The sequence below is a fragment of the Netta rufina genome (genome assembly GCF_964035555.1).
Source record: "Netta rufina genome assembly, chromosome: 1".
Classification (NCBI taxonomy): domain Eukaryota; kingdom Metazoa; phylum Chordata; class Aves; order Anseriformes; family Anatidae; genus Netta; species Netta rufina.
In genome coordinates this window covers 131585191-131608782 of record NC_140123.1, presented here as the reverse complement: position 1 = coordinate 131608782, position 23592 = coordinate 131585191, and the positions used below count along the sequence as shown (strand labels likewise).

Below are 23592 nucleotides of genomic sequence, written 5' to 3'. Positions count from 1 at the left end.
GCTTATAGACTTACTGACTGCTGGAACAGAAAAAAAAGCAGTAATTGCTGAATAATTATTTTGTCTCACATTTGAAAAATGTCGACATATTTCTACTTAATACACACAAACAAGATTTCCTGGCTACACTTAAGTGATACGATTATTCAATTATGGTTACTTTGGGCTTTTTCTTCCCCACTGCTGTATTTATGTTCTAAGAAAAATACACGTCATCTGTTCTGCTACCAGCTCCTGTTCAATCTTTAGTTTTACACTGGCAAATTCCAACTGAATTCCTGCCAGTGCAGCAGAGGAAGAGTCCTCCATTTTCCAGAGCAAACCTGGAACCTCCTACCCGACACAACAGACAGGACTATCACAGCAGTGGTGTTCCATGTTCCCAAGACAGATTGCCTAGGTGAAATACACATAGGTCCCCATAAACATGGTATATTGCACCTAAACAAACAAATATGTTGGATCTGGAATTAAAAAGGGGATCTAGGCAGGGAGACACTGCTCCAGGAGACTTCAGCTCATGAAATAAGAGTATCTCCAAATTAACCAACTTTCCCTTTTCCCTCCCAAGACTTAGTTTACTGACCTCAGGATTATTAAAGAAAAAAATGAACTGATGCTTCTTTAAATAAAAGTACAAAAACCAGACTCTTAAAAAACAAACTCTTAAAATTTTGTTTCTACTCATACCTATCCAGGACAGCCTGCATTCCAGCTGCATTCATAGACTATACAACCTATACAGAAGGTCACCCGCCCTGACCAACTGATGGCTAAATATGTTAAGCTTGAAATACCTGCCCACAGAGAAGAGAACTAGAAGATGAGAAGTTTAGTGCACCTGTTGGAAGCTCAGCTGGCATCAGCATTTCTGGTGATGCTGTTCTTCATGCAGAATCAGGATCCAAATAACTCAGAGTTAATAGCCTGCGGAGATATATATTTTTTTTTCGACCCCATACTACACCAAAGACAGAATCAGCCACGACACTCCTGGCTACAAGTCTCTAGTATAACATGGTTTCCCCATACACTCAATACCCTTCTGCTGTGTCAAGATCTTGTACATGAAAGTGAATGGTACAAGTTACAGAAATACAGAAGTGCTTTCAAATAGTAATTGGAGCAATTACAATGCTCCCTGAAACAGCTTTAAGTGGAATACTGATAAGAATGCCAAAATCATTAGAAAAAAAAAGTTTTGTTTAACCAGCCAATGCTTCCAGATCAGAAGAGCTACTTTCTCACAATAGAGAAACTTATCAACCAAAGGATTGGTAGTTTCTCCTATCAGCTCTCATCTTGAACACAGCTTAGCAGTACACACTTTATGTTCTCCATGGTCTTCTGAATAAACCTCATTCCACTTAGAACCCAGGAGAGCCATCAGCTTCTTTAGGGCTTCTTCTAGAAGGTTTGACCTTCACCTGCTTTCCCCTGGGGTCAGCACAGCACTTCTGCCAGTATGAACTCCATGCAGACCATGCCTGGGAGCTCCCCATTGTTGGCAAAAGCACAAACAGACCTTAGAAAATTCTCATAAGAAGGTGATCCAGTTGAGCCCTTGGCTCACTCAGAGTGCAGATTCACGATGTTTTTAGGTGTAAGTTGCTGCTGTAACTGATATATTCCAGGGCTGGGGCAAAGCAAGGGAGGACACCTGCATTACTGCAGTCAGCCAATAAAGAACTGAAGGGAAAGCATGCAGAGGTCAGACTTAATCCTTCTAGTTGCAGCAAGCACCAAGTTTGCTTCACAACCTGTAAAACTACACCATAATGAACACCACCAGCCACCTCCCTGCCCCCCAAAATCGGGAAAGAACCTGTGATCTTATGCATTACATTGCCATTACGAACATGACAATTTAACAATTTGGTAACCTGGCATGAACTCTGAACATTTATATCTCATCTGTAAGCAGTTAAAGTTAAGTGTTTCTCAAACAAAACGCATGGAATAATTCTCGTTGTTTCTGTCTCCATAAAAAATGCAGTGCTAATACACCAACACAACTCCTGATTTTGCAGGGGTTAGCGTAAGGGAACAATTTACTCTCCCCACAGCCAGCCAGCAGCTGAAGTTGGTAAGTGAGAGCACTAACCTTCCTGTTGCCTTGGAAACGGAGCTTGGATCAGTACAAACAGATTTCGGAATTTAAAACCAAACCGCTCTCCATCTTACAGTCTCTGCCCCAACAGTTGTGTTCCTGGGAACCAAGGATTAGGGACATCTGCCATAGACAGTAGTGATCTAGTAACGCATCCTGCCCCATGACTGCTGCTTTTCAGTTAGAGGTGGCCATCCCCTCACAAACTGTTCACCTTAGGGGTCAACCGAGTGGCAGCCAACCAGATACGTTTACTAAATATGACAATATTCCAAAACTGCATTTCGGAGGGCAGAAAGGTTACTAGTTACATGATGTTAATATGTACAAAGTAACTGCTTTACAGCCCAACTCTGAACCCTACTAAAACAGGGAAGTCTTTCCCTGAAACAAGCACAAGAGAACCATTGAAAATCTCATTTTCATTGTTAAAACACCCCACCAGAGAGCCAGAATAACTGAGCAAGAGAAGTGAGAGATTTCTAAACTGTAAAGATCCTGTCCTTAGGCAAGAACTGGAAAAGGTTCATTTTATCACTGCTAATCCAATGCTTCTGCAACAGCTGCTGCCCAGCACTACAAGGGACAACTCCAACTTGTTGATTACAACTGCAGGATGCTCACTGGCAGCTAAGACAATTTACCAATGGTTCCCATTCCTTGTGTTTGGCAAGAGCAGAGCAAGAGTAATTTTTATTTCTTTTTGTAGTATTTGCATTGATTTTGCAACTGATGACAACACTCCATCTGCTCTCAGACAGTTTGGTGCCTCTGCCAATTTCTTCCCAAACATATTGCTTTCTCCAGGCTTCACCAGGGTTGTTCTAGTTCAAACTGTTCTTTTACCAGTTTTGAAGGGGCCATTTCAAGTTGAGAGCAAGAACTTGCAGTATGAACGTCTAACTCTGTGTCCTAATCACGGGGATCTGCAGACAAGTAGGTGGTACTTCAAATGACACTGCCTCCCCACAAGATCGCCACCTCCAGATGTCTGAGGATATGGCCAATTACTTCAACAGAGCCATTGGTTCCTGAAATAAAAAGTGTCTTGAGGCCACTTAAAAGAAGCAGAATTTAAAAAGAACCAACCCAACCATTTCTCCTCAGAAAAGCCAAAAAAAAAAAAAAAAAATGCCCCATGGAAGTCAAGATTTTGATCAGCATTTAAAAATGCACCCAGGTAAAGTAAATTCCTCTCAGACTTGCTTCTATAGCAGAGGGGATTTTTTTCGTATAAAAATTTGAGATTCGACATTCTTACACAGCAAGCTGAATTCTACTGCAAAACAGTGTAAATTCAACAGATGGAAGGAATCAGTTTACACTTGTTTGCCCAACACCTTTCATACACAGGGTTAAACATCAGGGAAATTAGCAAAAAGAAGATTTGAAAACCTGAATGTTTTAACTTTAAAGACACTTACTAAGGCAGAAGCATACACAAATAATTTCACTGTTTTCTCTAGCTTTTATACAATAATCAAGCTACCTTTATACCATGCATAGGGATTTACAATGAAGTTATTCCCCCAAAAATATGATAGCTCATCTTATAACAGCAGATAAGTGAAAAATAATCTCCCAAAATTCATGTACAAAACTATTTTATCAACCCACCACAGAAAAATAGATTGCAAGGTCAGACAATCCTGAAGAGTACTAAGCAACAATAACTTCCAGCAGCTCATGGAAGAATTACAAGTATTTAAACCCCCACGGGCTCAGATAAGCAGCAGTCTGCTCATCTGAATGTTTCATTTGAAAGTAGGCAAGTAGGTTAGTATGAAATGGTGTTCCCAAGCAATAATTCCAACAGGATGAATGCAGAAGACGAATGCTTTAATCCCTTTCATACAGTACAGATGTATGTGGATTCATTTACCATTAGGCTCTGCCCAGAGACAACGTGGGTCTGTGGCATGCAGGTTGGATTAGATGATCTAAACGCTTCTTTGGCATAAAACCTGTCTGAAATCATCTATACTACTTGTTGACAGCAAGAGCTGTTTTGTATGAAAATAGTTTGCTTGTAAACATAATAATCCTTTCTTCCAACAGTTTGCTTTTTCTTCTCATTTCACCAACTATTAAAAAAAAAAAAAAAAAAAAAAAGCAAATTGTGGCAGGTTAAAGAAAAAATCATCAGGTGTCAACCTTACCCAAGTCCTGAAATTTGTCCATGATGCTTTTAAAACCCAGGACCACAGTGCTAAGCCTAGAAAAACAAAGGATTTGAAATAAGCCTTTTTTCTTCTCAAAGACCTACAATACGTAAGAAACTTTCTTTTTCTCTAATTGTAATTTCTGAGATAATTGCTGAAAAGCTGAAAATTTTGAAACGACCACCAACCTCTTTGCACTGAGGCACTAGACTGAGATTTGCCTTTGTATCAGGAAAAATAAAAGACCAATTCAGCGGCTACATCAAATACAGCAGATTGTTTTGGCAACCTAATTTTTAGAAGATCAAATTTAGCTACTCAGCTTTAATACTCTTGTTTTTTGAATTAACCATCTGTTCTGCAACATTTAGAGACAGACAGACCTAGTAAAGTAGGATGTCAATCTCCAGGTCTTGGGGGATAAAATACTTCTACATATGCCAACAGACAAACAGATCTCAAGGCAATATTCAGCTCTACCAACAAGGAAGTCACATTGCTGATTCTTTTTTTAATGTAAACTGTGGTTTCATTTTACTCAATTAGCAAGAGAAATTCAGGCCAACTCAGCACGCATCTTAATCAATTAACCCCCAAAAGGGAACAACCTTAAAAGACTTTATAACAAAAAGAGTTCCATTTACAACAGCTGTAGCTCAGATCTTAATCTAGGCCTTTTTAAGAAGATTACTAAAAATAATGCATGCTGTTCCACTGGTGCATGGTAATCGTCAGTGTAAAGGAAGTGACAAATTCTTAAGTGAAAAATAGAGGTAAAAAGCACCCCAAATGCAATGATAGGTATTTTTAATGTACAGGTACTGTGAAAGGATGGAAGTGTCTTTTTCCCCTACTTGAAGGGATGTACAGAAGCACACAAACACTCCATTATGTCAAGATACCAAAAAACAACAGGATTTATAGGTGTTGCTTGACTAGTGAACTTTAACAAACACTTTAATCAAGTGATCCCTTTAAGGCAACACACCATCAAAAAGCCATTTGTTTCAACAAACCATCAACATAAGTGGATAAAAGATGGCCAAAGTAGGCACGCTACAGAAACATTTGACAAACTCAGAGTTGACAAATCTTTTAATACCCTTTTCCACCTAAAACCTGCTTGCAACACCAATATGTACTTTGCATATTGCCTCCAATACGAAAAACGCTATGGTTTGCAACTAATACTAACTTCCGGAGATTCTGTTGTAGTGGTATGCCCTGCTTCCACAGCACAATCAGCAATAAGGGCTTGTTGGTCCCAGACACTTAATTCTGACATCCCAAACCTTCTTACTCCCTGTACAACAGCTTTGGTGATAAGCCTGGGTATTACCGTAAGGCTGGTAGCATTGCAGTACTAGCAGTATTGCCTAATTGAATCCTAAATGAAAAACTAGAACGCCACATCCCTACAGACAAAGGGCCTTCTACAATTAACTTTTCTGTACCCATTTGTCAAGAAAATCTCAATCAACTCTGGTAACATACTGATACAGGCCAATTCATGTGTTCTCTCATTATTGCATACAAAAACCTGCATTCACAGCACATCTGCTTTCCGCAGCACCAATTACTGTATTTGGGGAAAAAAATGGTAGTGACACAGCTCTTCTGCAGCCTACCTCAGCTAGCACTGGGTCACTGCTTTTGGCATCAGCACAATATGTGCACATTGATGTGTTCCATGCTCAGATTTCAACTGTGGCCACTTCTCCTTAGGTGACAGATTGTCATTTACTGAATAAAGGTGCTAAATTATTGGCTTCTAACATGAGCCTGAAAGCAGTTAAGTCAAGTCGTACCTTTTTACCCAAATGACAAAGCAATTCCTCAAGAAACCATTCTGACACTTTGCAGTGACTCTAAATCACTATCACATTTTGGTTTAGAAAATAGAGAAGTTATTAGGATTGATAAACATTGATGTATATGACTAAACAATCAGCAGGAGATGCCAGAAAATACTGCAGCCTAAGATTTCCCTTTAAACCTCCCACAATTCAGTTTAGGCTCTCTTAAGGGAACTTTTCATTTACTGATTCTTAGTTAAGAATCTTAGGATTTTAAAATTCAGGTTCTTACACGTAAGTAAACACATGCTGTGATGCTTATATTTGCCAGACTTAAAGAACTATTAGAACTATTAGTAAAACAGTGAAGAATTGCACCCCCACATCTGCCATTAGCCTATTCTAGCATTGCTTTTGCCAAAAAAATGCTAATTTAAGAAATAAATTTTTAAAGAAAGAAAATATGGTTTTCATCTGAAAGGTACACCAATCCACATTTCCATACAGATTTTACAAATTGTGTAAAGTTTATGCAGAAGGGCTCGAAATGAAGTCTTCCCAGAGCCTTCTTTTCTCCAGGCTGAACAGCCCTGTCTTTCTCTGCCTTTCTTCACAAGAGAGGTACTGCAGCCCTCTGATGATCTTTGCGGCCCTCCTCTAGACTCACTCTAACAGCCCCACACCTTCTGGTGCTGGGGGCCCCAGAGCTGGCTGCGACACTCCAAGTGGGGCCTCACAAGGCAGAGCAGAGGGGGACAATCCTCTCCCTTGACCTGCTACTAGCCACCCCTCTGTTAGGTGCAGTTGGCCTTCTGGTCTGTGCAAGCACACACTGCTGGCTCATTCTGAGCTTTTGGTCCACCAGAACCCCAAAGTCCTCTCCACAGGGCTGCTCTCAATGAGCTCTTCTCCCAGTCTGTCCTCATGTCTGGAATTGCCCCAACCCAGGTGCAGCACCTTGCACTTGGCCTTGCTGAACTGCATTGGGTTCACATGGGCCCACTTCTCAAGCTTGTCCAGGTGCCTTTGGATGGCATCCCTTCCTTCTCTTGTATCGACTGCACTGTTTACATCGGTGACACCAGCAAACTTGCTGAGGGTGCACTCAATCCCACTGCCTATGTGGTTGATAAAGATATTCAACAGCACCCATCCCAAGACAGTCCCCTGAGGGACATCACTTGTCACCAGCCTCCACCTGGCCATTAAGCACGACTCTCTGGGTGTGGCCATGCAGCCAATTCCCTATCCACCAATAGCCCACTCCTCAAATCCATCTCTCCCCAATTTAGAGATAAAGAAGACATGTGAGACCATGGCAAAGGACTTACAGAAGTCCAGGTAGATACCACCAGTGGGTCTTCCCTTGTCACCTGATGCAGTCGCTCCATCATAAAAGGCCACCAGATTGGTCAGGCACCATTTGCTCTTGGTGAAGCCATTCTGTCTGTATCAGATCACCTCCTGGTCTCACATGTGCTTTAAGGTTGCTTCCAGGAGGGTCTGTTCCACAATCTTCTCAGGCACAGAGGTGAGGCTTACCAGCCTGTAGTTCCCCAAGTCTTCCTTTCTATTTTTTTTTTTTTTAATGGGAGTGATGTTTCCTTTATTCCAGTAATTAGGGACTTCTCCTGACTGCCAACTTTATTAAAAACTGTTCTTTTGCTCCCACTTCAAAGCCTGTAGCTCAACACTGATTTAATCACAGTGGGGCAGCAGTAGGGTGTTTCTTTAAGTCTCAGTTATCATCTGTGAATTATCAACTTGCCTAGGACACAGCCTGCAGAAGTCTAAATACATGAAGGAACTTCCACCCTTATTCCTTTCACAAAAGAAACAGCATCTAAACAAGCACACCTCAAAATCTGGATCTATTACTAGGTATGTTTCCCCCCCACATGCACCTTAATCAAATATGCATGCACAACATTCATGAATCCAATCTCATTGTCCCTTTCTTACAGGAAAGCATATTTTCTATTATATATATATATATATATACACACACACACACACACACACACACTCCTTATGTCTTTCATCATGTGAATGTATAAACTGATTTTTGGTAAAACTATCCTGAACAAAAGGATAGTCTTTATACTTGATGCATTCTGAATTATGATCTCTAGTGTTTATTGTGTTTATGATTTTTTTTAGTTTAAAAAAGGCACTAAAGTATTTTAATATATAATATCTGTGGCAAGTTTCCCTAAAGCATGATTTCTGCTTGTCTACTGCATTTAAATACAGAACCATTCAATTCTATATAAAAATTCAGCTTCTTGAAAGCTAAGAATTTACCTAAAATTTGCAGAAAGGTCACATCAACTTGTCCCATGCCAGCTTTTTAAATAAACATTCTGCATTAGCCAGAAAAATGAAGAGAAAGTCTGAGAGATTCTTTATTAATCCAGCCAAAGTTCTATGAAGATAATTCTATGAAGATAAGTGAAAAACTTTACCAAAACCCACTTAAGACCAAGGATGCATGGTACAAACACCCCTTAAAAAAAGAAAAAACATCACAGAATTTGTCAGGCTGGAAGAACCAGTGAGAGCTCTAGTCCAGTCTCTTGCTCAAAGCAATGCCCACATTTGATTCAGATCATGTTGCTTTCACCAAGAAATGAAGATGGAGAAGTCTCTCCAGAAAATCAAACTTCTGACTCTTTACATACCTAACACCTGACCCTAACAATGATGCACTTCAGAAAGCACTCATCAACCTAGCTCCAAGCCAGTGACAAATCCTGACTTTTTTCTTTGTTAAGTACTTTTACATTTAATTAAGTTCAGAGCCATTAAGTTACTCCAGTTTTTCAAAACATTTTAAAGGCTTTAAAGTGCCTTTAAAGTGCCACCCCATTATTAATGCTTAATGCATTTTTAATCAAGTTATATTCACTTACAAGTGAGTCACAAGTAAATCTATACAAGCAGAGTTGTAGCCTAGTCTCAGAAGACAACTAGTGTTCTGACTCATTTTAATAAAGCTACTGGGTCTCTCACAGCCAGGAAGCAGTGTTTTTAAGTAGAATAAATTAACTTGAATTTCATGTGAATGACATGTAAATAAATTTGCACATTGCATGAAGTTTAACAAGGCCAAGTGCCGGGTCCTGCACCTGGGGCGCAATAACCCCAAGCAGAGCTACAGGCTGGGAGAGGAATGGTTGGAAAGCTGCCAGGCAGAGAAGGACCTGGGAGTGATGGTGGATAGTCGGCTGAATATGAGCCAGCAGTGTGCTCAGGTGGCCAAGAAGGCCAACGGCATCCTGGCTTGTATCAGGAACAGCGTGACCAGCAGGGCTAGGGAGGTGATCGTCCCCCTGTACTCAGCTCTGGTGAGGCCGCACCTCGAGTACTGTGTTCAGTTTTGGGCCCCTCGCTACAAGAAGGACATCGAGGTGCTTGAGCAGGTGCAGAGAAGGGCGACGAAGCTGGTGAGGGGCCTGGAGAACAAGTCCTACAAGGAGCGGCTGAGGGAGCTGGGCTTGTTCAGCCTGGAGAAGAGGAGGCTCAGGGGTGACCTTATCGCTCTTTATAGGTACCTCAAGGGAGGCTGTAGCGAGGTGGGGGTTGGCCTGTTCTCCCACGTGCCTGGTGACAGGACGAGGGGGAATGGGCTTAAGTTGAGCCAGGGGAGTTTTAGGTTAGATGTTAGGAAGAACTTCTTCACTGAAAGGGTTGTGAGGCACTGGAACAGGCTGCCCAGGGAAGTGGTGGAGTCACCATCCCTGGAAGTCTTCAAAAGACGTTTAGATGTAGAGCTTAGGGATATGGTTTAGTGGGGACTGTTAGCGTTAGGTTGGACTCGATGACCTTGAGGTCTCTTCCAACCTAGAAAATTCTGTGATTCTGTGATTGTTTTTAGTGTGAATTGTCAATTTATTTCCCTAATTTGAGATACCATACAAATCAGTTACCACAAACTCAAACAAACAGACAAAAGCAAGCTTACATAAGAAGTGATTTGTACACAACATTTGTGGATGTTGACTTGAATAGACTCACAGCAAGTCACTGTTTACTTCATTCTCTACCATTTATGTCTGATTCTTCAAATACACCCAATCAATAAAGGCTGAAGCTTAAGAGCATCTCATAAATACCAACATACAAAAAAGGCAACATATGAGAATAAATGGCATGTAAAAATGTGTTACTTTGTCACTATGCTTAAATAGACCCATGCTTTAGCCTTAAAAAAAAAAATAATCTGTTAAGTGTGTAGGCTTGTTTCAGATGTAGATCCCAGGAGGCTTAAGAAAGTCAACATAGGTGATTTGAGATGGTTGGGAGTTTCAATACTCATTGAACAAATACTGGCACACACACACACAAAAAAAAACCAAACCTGCCATCATGGTATCTATCTTTGAACATTAACCTGTGATCACAAGACTGCATCTCCTCTCTTCAGACTGCTCTCCAGGTCAAAAAGTGACAGCATAAGGATAGGCAACTTGGTACCACACAATTCTTCAACAGGAACAGAAAAGGTCAGAAGACAGGCTTCTTTCCTGATGGACTTCCAACAGCACAAGAGACTGCAAAGACATCCTTGTGCTCCCATCAACAAGTACTAAGGACAAAGTCCAGGTAAGTGAACCCAGTTCATGTGGAAAAGAAAGTTGCAGTCACTTTCTACAGGTGATTCTTCCTCAAAGATCTCCCAGGCAACTCATTCTGCAGAAGCTTACATAAAGATTCACCATATACCTTTATGTTCCCAAAGAAAGTTGATTTTGGATTAAGATATTACATTCCGTATCAGTGGAGTTATGAATAGAAGTCTTAAATAAAAATATGCACACAAATAAAGCAATAAAGATAGGTCATTTTTTAGATTTTGGAATAATGGAGAATTGAAGCAAAAACCTGAAGTTCACATGGGAAGAGAGGCAAATGTAGGCACAAGTCATCAATTCAGACATACCAAGTCTCTGCCTTGGGTTCACACATTGTTAAATCACCCTGAGCAGAGAAGTACTACCAGTGCAAACAGTACTGTTACAAATTTTATAGGTGTGCTTGGCTTTAGTTTCACTGAAATTAAGTCACATGAGCAAAACACAGAAAGAACATACCTCATCGCATCTAGAGCATTAGTACTAACCATGCCTTTGTGACAAACAGAAACTGTATGGCCAGCGTGGCCAGCAGGGCTAGGGAAGTGATTGTCCCCCTGCACTCAGCTCTGGTGAGGCCGCACCTCAACTACTGTGTTCAGTCTTGGGCCCCTCACTACAAGAAGGACATCCAGGTGCTTGAGAGAGTCCAGAGAAGGGTGATGAAGCTGGTGAGGGGTCTGGAGAACAAGTCTTACGAGGAGCGGCTGAGCTGGGGTTGTTCAGCCTGGAGAAAAGGAGGCTCAGGGGCGACCTTATCGCTCTCTATAGGTACCTTGAAGGAGGCTGTAGCGAGGTGGGGGTTGGTCTATTCTCCCATGTGCCTGGTGACAGGATGAGGGGGAATGGGCTAAAGTTGCACCAGGGGAGTTTTAGGTTGGATATTAGGAAGAACTTCTTTACTGAAAGGGTTGTTAGGCATTGGAATGGGCTGCCCAGGGAAGTGGTTGAGTCACCATCCCTGGAGGTCTTTAAAAGACATTTAGATTTAGAGCTTAGTGATATGGTTTAGTAGAGGACTTGTTAGTGTTAGGTCAGAGGTTGGACTTGGTGATCTTGGAGGTCTCTTCCAACCTAGATGATTCTGTATGCATCTCAGGCTGATAGAGTACAAAGTAAACAGACACACTGACAATGGGCCCAGCATAGCAAAACAGAACTGAGAGGTCTCCTTGCAAAACAGAATTCAAGAATTCAAAGGACACTCCAGTTTACTACTATATGGATTTTTAAAAACAAAAAGATAAACAGTAAAAGCTCGCAAATCAGTATTGTTGGTTCCTTACTTTGTGAAGTCTTTTGAAAATCTGTATTAATTCTCTCTCAGGAATAAAGCCACTGCAGGGAATCACATCACCAAAACCTTTTTTGAAAAGGGCTATAGTAATGCACCTAAAGCAAACTACTCCCTAGATCTGCCTTTGCTTCAATGTCTTACTTCATTATCAAGTTCTTCAAAAAGGACCCATATTGGGACTTAGAGCTATTTTTCTAATGCGTCTTTCTGAAGTGTCATATTTCAGATGACACCTCAACAATCACAGGATTGACTTTATTAAGACTGGTTGCAGAAGTCAGTAAGACATGGAACACGACACATAGCAAGACTACAATGCTGGACATACAGAAAGATTATTTTGAAATTCTGTTGGGCGTAAGAACACAAAGCCTCAAAGAGTTCTGTATGTAAGATAACAGTGCTGACTGATCATTACAGATACCTGCTTTGTAGGGAAGGCTAAGGCATGAGGAGGAGGAAGAGATACTGTAAAAACTAGACAGGAGTGTCTAACATGCCCTGCCACATCTAAGTGCCCTCTCCTAGATTACACTTGACATACCTTGTTGATTCTAGCCCTTGCAGATTGTGTAAACTAACAACTCACCAGTACCTCTGAAACCAATTAACAAGCTTGTAATCTAAATACACTCTTCTAGTTGGCTGCAGCTATGTCAGAAGTGCTATTTAGGAGAGGAACCTTTTCTTTGACACCTGCTCCTTAAGAGGTCGTTCACAGAATGTTGTTGGTAAGTACGCCATAAGAACATTAAGCTTTAGATCTTTCTTTGAACTCCTTTGCTACAGAGATGCTGCAGTTCAACTATGTGCACACAGTTATCACAGGCAAGGTGCTAGATAAGTCACATTAGCTTAATGTCTTGGACAGAAGTATCCTCCAACATTACTTGCCAGCCAAAGCGCATAGGCAGTTACTAACAGTTACTGTGGCTCACCTCCTAGGCGTCATCTTGTTCATCTATCATAACTTTACATCTGTGCATTTGAAACTCCAGAAGAGCACCCTGCTGTTAAGCATTTCAGAATACTGACAGAAGTAAGTGGTCACGTTGACATACAAGTTAATTAAGCACTTGTTTGCAGAGTAGGACTTTATTACAGTGACATCTTGCTGGGATCTCCCTGACTCAGGGTGAGACATACACATGTGAACTGCTGGTTTAAGGTCTAATTAGTCATCCAGTAGCTATACCAAACTTCTCTCTCATTTGCATGAGAAAAGTTGCTGAGTAGTGGTTAGATATCTAAAGGAGGTTCATTCTGTAATCTTGTACTACGGCTTGCATTATGAATGACACATCCCAGATGACTCCCTCTTCAATATTAAGACCAACTCAGCGAGATTCTCATCTGCCCACAACCCTTCCAATCCCAGCAAGAAAAGCCTTGAAAGTACTGCTGTATATAACATCACACACCCAAGAGATTGAAATACCATCCATTGCTTCTAAGAAGTCTTTTTTTTCTTCTTCAAATGAGATTCCAGTTTCAGATGGCATCCAAAATTATGTTGGCTCCATTTCACAGATGTGCTTGGAAGCACATCTTTCCTCATAAGCCCCAGACTTGAAACAGAAGTCCTGTTGAGCCTGGGCCTCTAACAAGGGGCCATGGTCCATAGCTTTCCTAGCTAGTTAGCTAGGAAAGCACTCTGTATTCACAGAAACAGCCTGCCTGTGTTGCCCAGATTGAGCAACAATATGCACTTTTGAGAACTGGGGGTTGACGAGAAACATCCCAGCTTCCCAGACATTACCCACCTTTTTCATGTCAGAGAAGGTTTTACAGCAGGAACATTGGGAGGACACTTCAGCTCATGCAGCATGGTCTTCCCTCATTTCATTGTGTATTCCATTATAGCAGAACTGTCTTCTGCCTACCACATGCTTAATGTCCCCAGGAGAAAGAAACTGACTCTTAAAAACAGCAAAAAACATTGAATACTATGCTCATCCATACTAGTCATGATGAAAATGGAGATTAATTTGAAATTTTATCTTCCAAAGACAAGTATAGTTTGTCCTGAGATCATGATGGGTTATTAAAGTAAATCATAGTCAGGAAGTATACAGATATCGAATTATTATGCTTTTGCATAAAAGCTTAGGATGAAAAGTGCAGAGGCCACTACAAAATAGGGAAAAATATCTTTCACATGTATATTTAAAGAAATCCAGTCATCTTTGCTACTACCCACATAATTAAAGCAAATATGTTTTTAGAAAAGTTGAGGTAAATCATTTAAGTCTTTCAGAAGAGAAGACTTGTTTAGAGGTAACACTATTTCTCAAGCAATTAGAAAGTCTTAAGTCTGACAAAACTTCATTATAATTCCTTCTATCTATATTACACTTATAGCACATAAAAAACAAACAAACACACACCAATATAAGTCATTAGCATTTTCTACACAAAAAGAGTTTGAACTTGCATGCTCTTACTATAGCAGTGGTTTATGCTCAGAGTGAGAATTAGGGCTTCTATGACAAGTAATATGGGAATACTGTAATACGCAAGTATAACCACTGTGCTGACTTACCTCTGCTGAGGACAGATATTTTTGCAGTGACAAGTAATAGACACAGAATACATCCACCTGCCATAGGCATTTTCGTATTAGATTCAAGATTTAAAAAGTTAAGGAATTTGACTGCTGCACATCTGTAATGGTTGATGTTTCTAAGCAGCTCACTCCTGGAAAAATAATTAAAGGTGAAGAGTGAGAGGGTAAAGCAGCAGATAGGTGAAACTAAGCATCTTGTCAAGAAAGATTAGAGGTCAGTGAAGGACAATATGAGAGAGGGGAGCAATTCTGGAAAATTCCTGGCTTGAGTTTCCTATCAGGATAAGGCAGATTGCTGCCCAAAACAAACAATCTTCTGAGGGGCAGAGGGAATGAGTCCTGACAGGATGCCAGAATCACAAGCAGACAGGTGCTCAGTGTAAACTAAAACCAGCTCCAGGCTGGGGAAATGGCAAAGCAAGTGTCCCCCCACCCCTGAACCTGAACAGCTGGGCAGTGGGGGAGTTAAAGGCATATCTCTGTCTGCAGCTGTGAGATTTGAAGAGAGCATTCCAATATCTCTCCCTCCCTTCCAAAAACAAATACTACACTGCTACCAAAAACACCTTTAAGGCTCATGAACAAGTATTTAGGAAGAGTCAAACAGAGGGAAGTAGCAGTGCTGTCAGACACACAGAGCACACAAACAGTCCATTCCAAATTAGAAGCGTTAACAGAAGGCTAGCAGGTGCCGTGGGAAATTGGCAATGCGGAGTTTAGGACAGCACATTTTAAAGAGGCACAATGCAAACTGTACGTTGACCAGTGCAGACAAGGGGAGGCAATGTTCGGCTACAAAGACACCCATAATGGCCGATGCAGGAAGGGGACTATGCTGGGCCCGGGACTCAGCAGGCCTGCGCTGTGACTCCAGCTCTGCCAGTGCCACGCCATGGGGGCAGCCCACTGGCTGCACGCTCCCACCATGAGAGGAGGACAGGGCTCATCTCTGGCCAGACATTCAAGCAGGACCTGGCAATACAGGTCAGGATTTCATGCAAGGCCTCCTGTTACAGTAGTATTACTGTAACATCTCATTGCTGATGATTTGTTTTGCAGTGCCTCAGAACAGAAGACTGGCAAGCCCCGAGAAACTGAACACCCAGAAACTGTCTTGCTAAAAGTTTAAATAAATCAAAACATGCCACTTGAATACCTTATAGAGCATGGCTGTTAGCTTATGGTGAGAGCCCAGCTCCCTGTCACCTTATCTAGGAAGAATGAGCCTCTTCCCTTTGCTCCTGATACAGAACATGACCCCTTGTGCACAGGGCTTCGGTTTATTGACAGCAGACACAACCTAGCCTTCTCTTATGGCCCTTCCCTCCTCTTAAAGGTATGCCCCCTTATCTTCTAGACTTGCCTGCAGAGACAGCAAGCTTCACTGCCTCATTAAAAAGCAAGGGGCAGATAATCAGCTTTTCCTACTGCAGGAAGCCTTGGGAAGAATATTATCTTGAGTTACAATGATGGACTGAGTTTTTTTGCACTAGATCACCCTTGCAGATATCTTGTATCTACTTGTATTAAAAGGCCTCTGAGAAAGTTCTTTGACAATCTCATGCAGCATAGTTTAATCCCATGGACTGCTGCTGTCTTTTATATTAAGTTGGTTGCTTTCTGGTCTGCTCTTGGGAAAGAAGGAAAGGTCACATACCACAGATAAGCTTTTCACATATCATTTCATTTTGTCACCCCCTCTCCCTAAGTCTTCCATTCTTGGAAGGCGCAAAGCCCAAACACTTTTATTTATGTTGTATCTCAGTTTGAAACAAAAGCAAAATTTAAAATATGAGTAATCAAGTAAGCTGGTAAACAAGCACAGGAACTGCAGTATAGCAACACTGGTAATAAGAAAATTACTTCTCTATTCAGACTATTTTGTAAATTCTTGTTAATTCAGTCATTTTCTGACAGATCTTGTTCACCGGAACAAGTCCTAATGAAAGATTTCACTAAGCTATTTCCCAGCTCCTTCAAAATCAATGTTCCCTTGTATGATAAATAGCCTTTGTTATCTCTTTGGAGTATCAGGTTACCAATTCCAACCCCATTAATAGCATGAAAGCACTGCACTGTATTCAATGACTGTTTGTTATTCCTGTTGCTCCTCTGTGCCAATTCCACTACTTGAAATACACAGCATCAAGCGTGCAGCTATTCATTAAAAGTTTCTGTCCTCACTCCCAATGACACCAGTGCAAAGGCTTTGATTGACCTGAAGCCTTGGATGAAACCCAAAGCAAGCATATACACCAGGGGAGCAATTCTGATGAGTGAGAACATGCTTAAAAGAGCCACACAATCACTTTCTGATGGGCATGGATAAGGGCATTCCATTACTGCCATATGTTTCTCTTAGCATGCCAATTATTCTAGGTAGTAGGGCTAAATTAATATTGCTAGCCATACAACCTCAAAGGTGCATTTAAGCTATTGGTACCTTGATTCCCAATATCGTCTTTTATACCTTATTAGTTCTGGCATCTTTCTATTTTCTTCTTCAGAAAGAGTCTGACACGTGCAAACATCTCCTGAGTTCATTACTGGTTTTCTTTCCTTTGCATGTCACATAGAAGCAGGAGAAGCAAGACAAGGATCAGAGATCTCACAGGCCTTCAAAAGACACTTACCAAGAGACCAGGCAAATTTAGTAAAGAACAGGGGGATTGGAAGTTTAAAAAAATGCTCTCCCCCCTATTGTCATTGATAATTGCTTTCTTTATCCCCACCCCCCACCCACACACACTTAACACCACACTAATCAGAATTAACATTAGCATTAGTCTAATGGAGAATAGCTATGAATTTGCTAAGTGCCAAGTTACATGCTATGGCTTTAAGCTTAGTATTAACAAAAACCACAAACTGACAATATCTACTTTTTCTAAAGGAACAAAGAATGCTTTGCTCTCGACTTCTGTAGGAGGCTGTCACAACCAGTATAAGCACAGCAGGAAGGAGGGAAAGGGGGATAAGCAAAAGCTGGCATGATTTGTTGAAGATTCCCAAACAGGCTAGTGACTAGAACAGACCCTCCAACTCCTGAAGCCACACTGTCTCCCCACTTTGGCACAGATGCAAAACATCTGGCTGCCCAGTGGAATTACAGACTTTCCTTATCCGTGCTCACAAAACTGCTGACTGACAATAAAATGCGAAGTTTCAAAAGGTTGCTCCGGAAACTCCAAATCCCCTTTGAACAACGGCTTAAAAACATTGTCAAACACTTCAGGAGTCAAAAAGTCTTCTAGCAAAAAGCTTTCCGTTCAGTTGAAACAAAAGGAAGTTAGAGATCCTAAGATTAAAGGGAAACTCACAATAAAGCACCAAACACTGCCTCGCCATTTTAAAACTGGATGATCCAGAGACACAGCAAGGTGCATGCTGGAAATACATCATTGTGTACTGTTGCAGGAAGAGAAATGAGACAAGGTTACACCTAGTATAGCTTGCAAATGGAATAAATGAATTCAGACTACAACCTCAGCCCTCAAGAAAGGGCAGAAGCTGGATAGAAGTCAGTAACATTACACATTTTGAGAGGAAAAGGAATGGAAGTTTCTAGAAGAGGCGGTAAAGCATTAAAACACGACATCTCAAAATACCAACAACTGCCGACAACAGGAGAAAGAACTCTCTTCTCAGAAGCGTGTCTCATCACAATACGAAGGCAGGAGTAATACTACAGCAGAAGACCACATCCAAGCTTGCCTTTAGAGCTGTACCATTTGTTTGTTGATGTAAGAACAAATACTAGAGCATCTCACAATTTTTCAAGGCTCAAGCATCTTCTTAGCATACCTGCATGACCATATTCCATTCATAAAGGAACTTAAACCCTCTTAAATGAAAAACATATTACTGTTTCAACATTATTAGACCCAATCCCCAAAATTAATGTTAGTCCCACACCGAAAAATTTCGAGAACACTCAGAAGTTATCAGTAGTTCCTTACAGTCTCCCTGTTAAGATTCTCCTGATTTCCAGTATCTGGAACTATTGAAAACACACAGGGCACAATTTTAAGATTCATTGGCAACTATGAGTTGAGATCTATCTTACACAGTGGACTCAGACATAAGAACTTAAAGAAAAATGTAAATTATAATACTTGGAATTAGTAGCATACTCTTGTATCATAATATACGTACATGTACACAGTTTCCATTTTTGTTATTTTAAACTTTGTTACCAGGGGTTGAACTACAGAATATGTCCGAAACTCCAACTGATACATTACAATATAATTGACTCCAATATTAAGACAGGTGACTTTGCTGCTAGTGTTTTGGAACTAGACTTAATTCAGCAATGTATTGTGTTCAGCTACCTTTGCAAGCACTTGAGTGGTTTGTTAAATATCCCATATACTTTAGGAAAAAAAAATGCTAACAACATATTTATTCATTTGAATTATAGATCTGGTTTACTGCACATGAAAAGGAAACTACAGAAATGACCTTCTGTCCTCATTACCATCCTTCCCTTCTTGTGCTAAAAATAGCATAGAGAGTAAAAATAAATAAATCCTCAATAGCATTAGGAATTAGACAACGTCATGTTGAAAGATACCCTAAATGATGAGCCTTATCTGTTCTTGCTGGCTGGGATGGCAGGGGGCTCTTAGGGGGAAGGCAGCATTTAAGTGTTCTCTAGGTGGTCTCTTTGTAGCCAGCTCCATTTCCAGCTGTAATTGCTCATCGGCCCTAACTGGATGACTGAACACTCTGGAATAGCTCAACAAAGTATTTAAACAGATGGATGGTACAGGCCACTGGAACAAAACTCGTTTTTTCTCTGGCCATGGCTCTCTTTCAGCACATTCCTTTGAAGTCTGTGCCACCAAGGAATCAACAACAGCTGAGAAACATGTGTTATCATACAACATTGAGCACAGCAACAATATTGCACAGCAAGACACTTTTGTTCAATAACCCCAGACTATTACAATGCCTTTTGTTATTGGTAAACCCTTTTTCCAAGCAAAAGAAAGTAAACAGATTCCTCCCGCCTGTAAGTAGTAACTCTAGGTAAAAAGGTGAATTAAGCACATTTCTGAAGAGCCTCCCTTCCAAAAACTTACAGCATGCATCTTCTCAATTCCTGTCAAACATAATCACCTATCTCCGTATTTATGTTACCACAAAGACAACCAGAAGCTTACAGAGATTGAGCAAGAGTAACAGCAGATGTGACAAGTCCTTATAAGCTATAGCTCAAATCCATTTTCCTTTCCCAGCAGGGTAAGGTCTCTGATCTCAACTTAGAGGGTAAAGAACCAGGGCGAGCAGAAGCACTGCGCAGCTTGGCATGCACAGGCAGTTCTGCCCTCTCCCCATATTTTCATTGGTACAGAGAGAGATGCCATACAATCCTCACAATAGTAAGAGTAGAAAACAATGTGAATATCCTTTCATTAGCCAGCAAAACTATTATTGTCAAAATGTGAAATCACCATACACTTTGCATGGGGTTTTAAAGGAAAAAAATAAATTAGTTATTTGTGGAACTGAATCTGTACCTAGACTAGCTGCCCACAGCGTGAGAGCAAGGAGCTAGCTATGTGCATAGGCAAGAGGACAGCAAGTTATAACCTACAGCTGATGAAGCTGCATAACAGCAAGTTTCTACAGAATCAAGTCTCTCATTCAGAGCAGAGAGAACTACTTGCAACAGGATAGAGCCTTGTATTTACACAGCATACAAATATCAAATGCTACAGGAAGGCGAGCACTGAGATTATAGTATGTCCTGTTATGTTGTAGAGTCACATCTCCTGGCTTGAGAAAGTTAAAAGAAAAAACTAACATTTCAAACAAGCCCTAGAAAACCACACAGCATTTACATTTAATTTCTAGATAGAGATCTTAAAGACTTAAGAACCCAAGCAGAGACCTAAAATTAGAAAGCAAACAGAAAACCCCACATGCACTAAGCCAATCTCATAATTACAGAGTTTAAAAAAAAAAAGCCAAAAAATGCATGCATTGCACTGAGTGGGGTCCCCAGCCCAGCCCCCATGAGATAATCCTCTACCCTGCAATTAAATCTCATGGGTTTTCTTTCTGCAGAGCAGTAACTATCAAATTCACACACCGATTAGGTACCATGGATGAAGGATGCACTGATATTCTCAAAGTTATACAGGGGTTAAAAGGAAACACTCTCAAAACTTTTACAGCAATGCAAAGTCTTGTGCACTGTCACTCAAAATGAATGCTGATTATCAAGAGTTCTGCTTTACAACTTCCTAAGAGCAAATATTAGCACAAGAGTAACTATCACCTGACTAGCATTCAAAATATTACCACTAAACAACAATACATTTGCACATAATTATTCTTAAAATCATGCGTAAGAGTACTTAATAGACATTCCGTAAATCTCCATACCCTATGAGGTGCAGGTAGGAAGACAGCTTCGGTAAAGGGCATACTGCCATTCGATGGCAGAAGCAGGAACAGGACCCATGATCCTTAGCTCTCTGCACTGAACTTGAGCAGCTCCATCTCCTGCTTTCCAGCTAATGCGTTCCTCTCCAAAGCTTCTCTCAAAAGGGTTTAAAAAGTAATGCTAATCATCTCAATTTGTCTCTTTGGAATTATTGGTGGTGTTTCCAGACACAGTCCATGGTACCGTTTTAAGAGACAAACTTCTTGTTAACATTACGTGCTAGTTTCCCCCCCCCCCCCCCCATCTATTTTCCCCGATCCCAAAGATTTTAATCTTTTTCTTTCCTAGATGAAAATAAACAACCATAGTCAAATTCTGTTATGTTTGTGGTGGTGGGAAGGATGGAGAGGCTATCTTAGCTCTTACTGTTGGTCAGTTGGTCCTAAAGAGCATGCAGCTGAACACTACAAATGACAAGCAGTTATTTCTATTCCCTCACAGCAAAAAAAAATAACCATTGAATTTGCAATGAATTGCTAAGACACAAGAGGAAATACTTCTTGTTTAACATCCAGCCTATTTTCTAATTAGATATTAAAGTTCAATATGAAATTGTATTTCCTCCCGTCCTTAGAGAAGGGCGGAAGGGGGTGTTGGACTTACTTTGCAATTTAACTTTGTGGTCTTTAGGAATGACATCTATCAGGGGAGGTAACAACACAACCCAGGACTACACTCCTTCAATTCTGACCTAAGGAGTTCACATTATTGGTAAACTCTATTTTTCTACCATCATGCTTTGCTTTTACAGCACAACACAATCACAACACTACCCAGCACAATTAACTGAGAGCATCAAAGCCCTTAAACAGGTGTCAAGCAACTGATTGACTTACTCTGAACAACACATCCTTCATCTGAATGCGTGACGCTGACTGGAAATGAGACAGAAGCTTGTGAAATCCAAGCCAGACTTCAAAAGCCACACCACAGAGCTTTCTGTCACGGGTGTAGGTAGTTCCCAACTATTCTGCTAATGGGGCAAGCTCTGACACAACTGCAATTTTCAGATGTAAAGCATGACAGGTGTCATTCCAGAGGGGACACAGAAATCCATAACCTTCCCCCCTTCGGATTCTCCCCAGCAACAAAGCCCACAAGCCACAGACCCACACCCTGCTTCACTGGCACGTGAAACCTGCACCCCACCGACAGGCGCGCGGCTTGGCATACACCGAGCTACTACAACAGCCCCAAACAGCCCCAGGGCCAGACCTCCGCACCAGTGCTGCGGGGCGGCACGAACCAAGGACCAGAGCCCACTGCCATGCCCTGTGGAGCTGCTGCCTCCTGACCGTCCCGCTGCTGAAGCTCTTCTCATCAGTGCTCTCCCCTCCACCCAAAAATAAATAAATAAATAAATAAATAAATAAATAAACCTCATGCATTCCCTGCTGGCAAAACAGCTTTTCTTTTGATTTTTTTCTCAGTGGGGAAGAGAAAGGGGAAAGGAAGGGTTGGGACAGGAATAAAGGAGATTAATCATGAAACAAACCGGCACTGTCTGCATAGAAGGGGGGAGGGAGGGGGCACCAAAACCAAACAGTCCACGTTGCAAAAAAAAAAACCAACCAAACAAACAAACAAAAAAAAAAAAAAAAAAAAAAAAAAAGAAAAAACAGAAAGAGGGGAAATTATCCCGCTGGGGACAGAGAGCGAGGAGGATGAGAAGTCCTGCGAAGGCTTCCCCGAGCACGAAGAGCTGCCCAACTCCGCTCGCAAGGGCGCCGCGCAGCACCCTCGACGGAGGGAAGGACGGAGACCAAACGCCGGGCAGGGAACGGGAAGGGAAAAGCGCGGGGGCAGGAAGAGCCAGGCGGGCGTGAGGGGGAAAGAGAGGGGGGAAGGAGGAAAACAGAGCCGAGGGCAGCCGGGGAGCGGGCAGCCAGCGCTCCCCCGCCGCGCACTCACCGCTCCGCCGCCGGACGCCCGTCCCGCGGCGGCTCCGGGCAGCGCCAACGGCACCAACGGCCGCGGCCCCGCCTCTGCCCCGCGGGGAAACGGGGCGGGGGGACCGGGGGCTCGGCTCGGCTCCGCCCGGCCCCGCCGAGGGCGGCTGCGGGGGGGGGCGTGCGCGGCCGCCCCCGCCTCCTTCCTGCCTCTGCCCCGCTCCCCTTCAGCGGGGGAGCCATGTAACGGAACTGGGACGCCAGCGCGGCATTGTGGGAGCTCTTAAAGCCGCAGCCGCACGCCGACCGCCGGCCCTGAGGCACCGGGGACGGGACGGGAACGAGCGGCGGGGCCACGGGTTGGCGGCGGTGGGGCCCCGGGGCGGCCGGGGCCCCTGAGGCGAGCCCTGGAGGAGGAGGAAGGATAGGGAGACCCCCAGCTGGGACCTGGAACTGGGTTCTGTTGCTCCCTCTCTTGCCTTTTTTTTTTTTTTTTTTTTTTTTTTTTTTTTTTGAAAATTTTCTCTCTCTCTGACTTTTGCCTAGTGCTTCTGGGAAGAGTGAGAATGCCGTCGTCGCTTATTTAAAAATAAGCGACTGAAACGTGGAAAGCCGGCAGTCACTGTTCGCTATTGTTTCCTGCGTTGGGCTTTTGATGATGGAAAATTCCCTGAGGGTAGA

The 23592-nt window shown here is 42.1% G+C and overlaps 1 protein-coding gene across 2 annotated transcripts in view; it reads right to left on the bottom strand.

Moving 5' to 3' along the window:
* The window catches only part of RASSF8 (Ras association domain family member 8), a 92564-nt gene extending 69489 nt beyond the window's left edge, over nucleotides 1–23075 (bottom strand). For both annotated transcript variants that reach the window (XM_084298225.1, XM_084298226.1), the window contains exon 1: nucleotides 22934–23075. The gene's annotated coding sequence lies outside the window, so the exon portion shown is untranslated. The remainder of the gene's footprint in view (nucleotides 1–22933) is intronic.
* Nucleotides 23076–23592: the final 517 nt, after the last annotated feature.